At 42.2% G+C, this 6,012-nt stretch overlaps 1 pseudogene; it reads right to left on the bottom strand.

The window, feature by feature from the left end:
• Positions 1-6,012, bottom strand: LOC101053916 (methylcytosine dioxygenase TET1 pseudogene; annotated as a pseudogene).

Here is a 6,012-nt window from a genome sequence, read left to right as displayed (position 1 = left end):
TCAGACCCAATGGTTATAGGGCCCCACAGCATGTGTGAGAACATAAGGGGACGTGATGACAACATTGTCATGGGTTAATGTTAATGCTTTATGAGAAGAAATTTGGTTCAATTCATTTACTTCTGAGGACAGTTCTGGACCTTCATTAGCTGCCTGGTGTTTCTGTTCTGAGGCCTTCATTTTCTTATTAGCTTCTTTAGCCTCAAACTTTTGTTTAGTTCAAAACCATGTTGGGGTTTATTCAGGTTTTTGTGCTGGTAACAAGACAAGGGAGAGGCAGGTTGGATGATTATGGTTGGGATGCTCAACGGGAGTGTTAACATGCAGCTCTCACCAGGCACATGCAATCAAAACCGAACCATGAGCAGATGCTATGGCCACTCCACCAGTATTTGCATCCAAAAAGAGGTGCTCACTGACCACTACTCATCAATGTGGAGCAGTTCCTCCTCAGCAGGTGACAAGGGGTTATCAGATAGGGGCTCCTCTGATAGAGGCTCATCTGCTTCAGAATGCTGCTCATCTTCCATTGGAGAAGAGGCAAGGTCTTGAAAGATGGAGGGCTGCTGGTTTGGCTGAGATGTTAGTGGTTCAGTCATACCAGTGGAAAGCTCAGATTAACAAGAAGCTCTGTCACAGGAGCAGACAGCGTGGGAGAGTAGCAACGTCACCAAGCTGTCAATTGCCAGGGACTTCTGCAGCAGCTGCATTGGCACCACTGAGCCTTCCCGAAGGCATCGTGCAGTGGGGGGAGTGCTGCTTTCTGAAAACCTGCACAAGACTGCTGCAACATTCTTCAGTGGAGCTGGTGTGGCTGAAGCAATCTTCAGGGACCAGGAGAAGCCTGGAGATGGCTCTTTCACTGGGTGAGAAGCAGATGGCATCAGCTTAGTGTTGCCTGAACTTTTTAAGATAAAATCGGGATTGGTTTCACTTTGTACTTCAGGTTGCATGGTCTGTTTTACTCCCTAAGGTTGGCAGTGACCAAGCCTTACTGTTGGTTGTTGTTGAGTTACTCTGCTTGATTCGGGGAAATAGATTTCTTCTCCACTGCCCTTATGGGCAACAACCTCCATCATCTTCATAGCCCTCTTCTTCCCAGAACGGGAAACAGGCTGAGTGAAACATGTTCTTTTTTTTCTGGCAGGGTGTCAGGACCTAAATGGCCCCAGATTTGATCTTGGCTTCCATTCCTTCCTTGGAGCCAAACTCATCTGTGGCTGAAAGTTGATAAACAGGTAGCACATGAAGCTGCTCATCTTGAGGAATAACACCCAAAGAGCAGTTATCTCCTAGATTTAAAGTACAAACCACCGTGCTTCCATTATTCATGTTGTGAAGGTCCCTGTGGCAGTGGGCACAGAAGTCCAGGCAAGTGGTGACCCCAGAGAAGGGACAGCCTTCCTTGCTGTCAAACTGACATTCTCCCACAACATTTTCATATTCCACCTGATTTTGAAAAATTCTGGTAAGCTACTGGAGCATCCTGCTTGTAAATTGGAACTAATAGTGTAGCCAAACTCTAAGTTGTCTTCAAGGGTTTTTTTCATGTAAGAGAGCTTGAATCAATTTTAAATCTCTTGGGGTTTGGACTTCTACCAAACATTTAGACATTAAAGTACATACTCCATGAACAGCCAAGAGAATTAAGCCTCACAAGTCTCTGGATTAATTCCTTGACATGTACAGGTATGATTTTCACTGAGGATGCATCATCAGTTGATAGGATGCCCGTTGTATGACTTTAGATTCTGTGAGCTCTGTGTATAGCTGGTCAGCAACTGGAAGAGGGATGCCATCCCATAATATGAAGAGCACCACCAGCACAGCATTGGACAGTGGTTACCTGTATGCTTCCGGACCAAAGAACTTTTTCTTAACTGTTTCTTAAAATTCACTTAGCAATTGGACATCCATAAGACCTTTTCCCTTCTTTACCGGTATACACTATTTCTGTCCTTACTGCATTTCCTTTTTGACCATACCTATTCTCCATGATTTCCCTGACAGCAGCAACACTTGGTCCTTCCCCAAGGTGTATATAATATGGACCTGTGTCTTTTTGTATAACTCAATCAAGACAGTTGCAGGTGGGCGGTTCAGAATATTTAGTTATAGACACTAGGTTTTCGTAGGGTTAGTAAAGAATTTCATGGTATAATCACTGACATTTTTCTGTGCACTGTCCACTGTGGACAACTCAGATATTCTAACACTGGATGAACAATTCCTCTTCACTTGGTAAAAACCAATGTAATTCCACCTCAACGTACTACATTTGCATTCCAGAGAGTTAGTGCTGACTCCGCTAAGGGTGTTTCATGAGAGATACCGGGCAATGTTGGCAGTCTCTGATGCACGAGTTGCTCCTTAACCTGCTGAAGCCGTATTTGGTCATTGCCAGCCGTCATATTAGCATACTAGTTAGAAGGAGAGGAGAGCTGGGTCAAAGGATGTGCTTTCTGATTGGAATTCACTGTTAACTGTACCTGAGAATTATAAGCTTTATCAGGGAACACCTTCCCATTGGATTTCGTTTCAAGATGAAATAAGCTGAGTGAATCCGAAGGTTCAATCTTCATCTTGTCCTCTGTTGATTCAGGATCTCTCTGTAATTTTATCTGAGTGAGTGTAGGAAATACTGTTTTGGGCTAGATAATGGCCTTGTTTGAGTCAGTGGTTTCCATAATTTGGTTGAGGAAGAAATTTTCTCAAATACAGTAGGAAAATCATGTTGACAAAATTGCCCAAAATTATGTGACATTTGGATAGCTTTAATTTCAAATTGTGCCATACATACAGAACAACGTTTCCCGCTTCTGATCATTTTATTGATAACTTAAAACCGTGGGATGCTTTTTTCACCAATCTCTTGATAGAGTGGATTTTGTCTTTTTCTGGGTCGTGTTCTTTTGCTTTGTTAGTGATAAGCCATGATTATTTTATATACTTGTAGGTGGTTTTGTATTGAGCCCTTCTCCTGATTGTATTTTTGCTGCACATTACATGCCACAAGGCTTGTGGTGTACTTGCAATTTTTTGTCCTGTGGTTTTATATAATTGAACTTAATTATTGAAGCAAGTTGTATCAACTGTGTTGCAACATCTTCAATTTGAGTGTGGGCTGCATCCTGAAGCAATAGATCATCTAAGTCCGAATTTTGCTGCTGTCCAGTAACTGGTTACAAAATCCCACTTCATTATTTCTTGGAGACAACTAATGCAAATTCTTACAACTGCTCCAATAACCCTGGAGCAAAACTTGATTTGGTTTCAGTCTTGGATGAGTTTGAGGTTGGTATAAAAATGAATTTGTAACTTTTGAATATTCATGTGACTTGATGGATGCTTGGTTAGTAGCTGAGCTGATATGTGAGTTGGAAAGCATAGTAGTTTGCCACTGAAAACCACCGTGTTGCATGGACTTTGTTTTTCCAAATATGGACAGTGATGAAGGTTTGGTGTCTCTTCCTTGGGTCTTAGAGATCTTTTACAGTGCAGAGGATAGCTTTGCAGCTATGAGGCAAACTGGCTGTTGTCTGCTCTAATTCTTCATCCTTCTTACTTTGATGGGAAGGAATTCTCTGATAGGGCTTCGAGTTCAGTCAGGGCCTCTATGGCTACCACTTGCTCCAGTGTTAATCTCCTATCTTTCATTAGCAATAAGACTTGGTTGAACTGGAGATCCGTCTTTTGAGAATATTCCAAGTAAAGAACCAAGAATTTTTGGTTGATCACCTTCATTGTATATACTAGCATGACGACTTATGTTGGAGTATGAATAATGTGGGATGGAATTGCAGTTAAACCAGGCTGCTGAAACACTAAAACATGACTTCTCCCCTTGAGATGATCACAACTCCTATCAGTAGCAACAGAGCTCATAGCGTCGTTACGGTTTGCAGTGTCTTTTAGGAATTTATAATACTTGTTTTCCACTGTCTTGCTGAATTCTTCAATACTGAATTTTTTTAATGACACATTTGTTTCAGTGGGTAAATAGTGTGCATGTTTAATGCCACTTCTTAGTTTGCACAAAAAACTTTGCAGGTTTGGTTTGTTTGTCAATCTCGGTTTTTTTTTTTTTTGCTTTTTTTTTTTCAGCTTCTGGGACATCAGCACTGAAATTTCCTTTGACATCATCAGTTAAATGTGATTTCTTGTTTTGTGTCCACTTCTCCACTTTGATGCCTGTTATGATGCTTTCTTCATTCTTAGGTACATTTTCAACAGGATGTGGACTCAATTCCAATGTTTGTTCTTCCCTATGACCACATCTACAGTAGTCTATGGATTCTGAGTTGGGGCCATTTACTCCTTTGTTGTCAAAATCTACCTTTAAAACTTGGGGCTGCTTTTTCCTTTGGGGCCTCTTGTTTTCCTTTATAACCTCCAGATTCCTCTTGGCAGGCTTGAAACAAGCAACTCTTGATGCTAAAGCAGATCATCAAGAGACCTTTAAGGCTTCTGCAGATCAACAGGAAGTTGGGCAACAGCCAATAAAGCATAGCAGAGTCCTCTCTCAGGGGCTAATGGGAACCACTGAGTGTTAGCTGTCAGGAAGCTTATATGAAACTACTTCTCACTTTGTACTTTCCTTGTAGCCGTTATTGAAGGTAATGAAGTTTTGTGTTTGATCACTGAGGAGTGTGTCCTGAGCCCAAAGGACACACTGTATAGCACCCTGGATTGCAAGTCCATATGAGACAGTGCTTTGGGGCTCGGGCCATTTGGAAGGAGCATTAAAAGTAGCAATTGGATTTGAAGGAACAGGAAGACTGGCAAGTCTGAAACACCCCAACTTATACCAAGAGTTTCTTGTGGCTCTAAAATAATACCAAAGACCTCTCCTCGGAACGGAATAGCACCAGGAAACTTGGGCGGATCTGGGGTCTCACCCAGAGCCTCACCATGACCTGAGTCATCCCCAGGAAGTCCGCATTGAAGTGGGTTAGCACCAAAGACCTGTCATATGACAGAAGTGGTATCAGGAGCTTCCTGTTGATTTGAAGTAGCTTTGAAGGTCTCTTGATGATCTGATTTACCACCAAGGGTCACTTGTTTGGAGCCTGCCAAGTGGAATTTTATTACAGAGGTAGGAGACATACACCCACCAAAAGCCAAGGAGTTAATAAGGTTATACTTGAATTGAATCTTTGACCGGGGGTGGGGTAGCAATCATGTTCACTTTTAATGGGATCCAGGTAAGAATCGGATAACTTGAGATTCTACTCATGAGTTTAACTCTTCTCACTGAATGCAGGTGTTTCCTTGAGAGGTAACCTTGGGGTAACTCTCTGGGACAGAGGAGGACACACTGTCCTAAGCAAACAATTTTGGGGAACCACTAGTATCATTCAATGTCTCTTCACGGAATAGTCCTTCACCACAGCATGTGCCTTCCAGTGGCCCTGTGGGTAGGGATATTGATTTTTGGAATCCTCAACTCTTTGGCACCAAGACTGAGTTGTCTCTTGGCTCTTAACTTTTAAGAGGAATTTTGTACACCAATCAGTCTCTATCAGGAAGGAGTTGGGTGTGTTGCATTTGAACCAACCAAATCATTTTGAGTGCTTTACTTCCCAGTCAGTATCCTATCACAATCATGTTGCTTTTCTAAACCCTTAAAAAGTGGAATCCTTTTGGATTTGGTTGTGACCAGTGGGGGTGGGACAGTCACCTGCTAAGAGGTGCTTCCTAGCGCCATTGTAAACACATTTCAGGTTAAGGGCTCTGGGTTCTCAAAAAGAACCTCAGTCCTATCCAAACTCATGCATGCTGCTCCAGCTCTTTCAGAAAGCTTCTGACTGGCATAGGTGGTTTAGGTTCTGTTTTTTTCTTAACATCTTTCTCGAATTAATTGCTTTAATTTTCCATGGCTTACAGTCTTGACCAATGCCACGTTTTTGTTGGCTGCTTTGGTGGTCTTTTGTAGTTGGCTGTTTTTCTTTTTCTTGTTTACATCTTTTTCCTGACTAATCCGTAAGGCCTTGCATGGCAGGATCTAGACAT

Source organism: Saimiri boliviensis, chromosome 6 (genome assembly GCF_048565385.1).
Source record: "Saimiri boliviensis isolate mSaiBol1 chromosome 6, mSaiBol1.pri, whole genome shotgun sequence".
Lineage (NCBI taxonomy): Eukaryota > Metazoa > Chordata > Mammalia > Primates > Cebidae > Saimiri > Saimiri boliviensis.
This window is presented reverse-complemented; position numbering and strand designations above follow the sequence as displayed.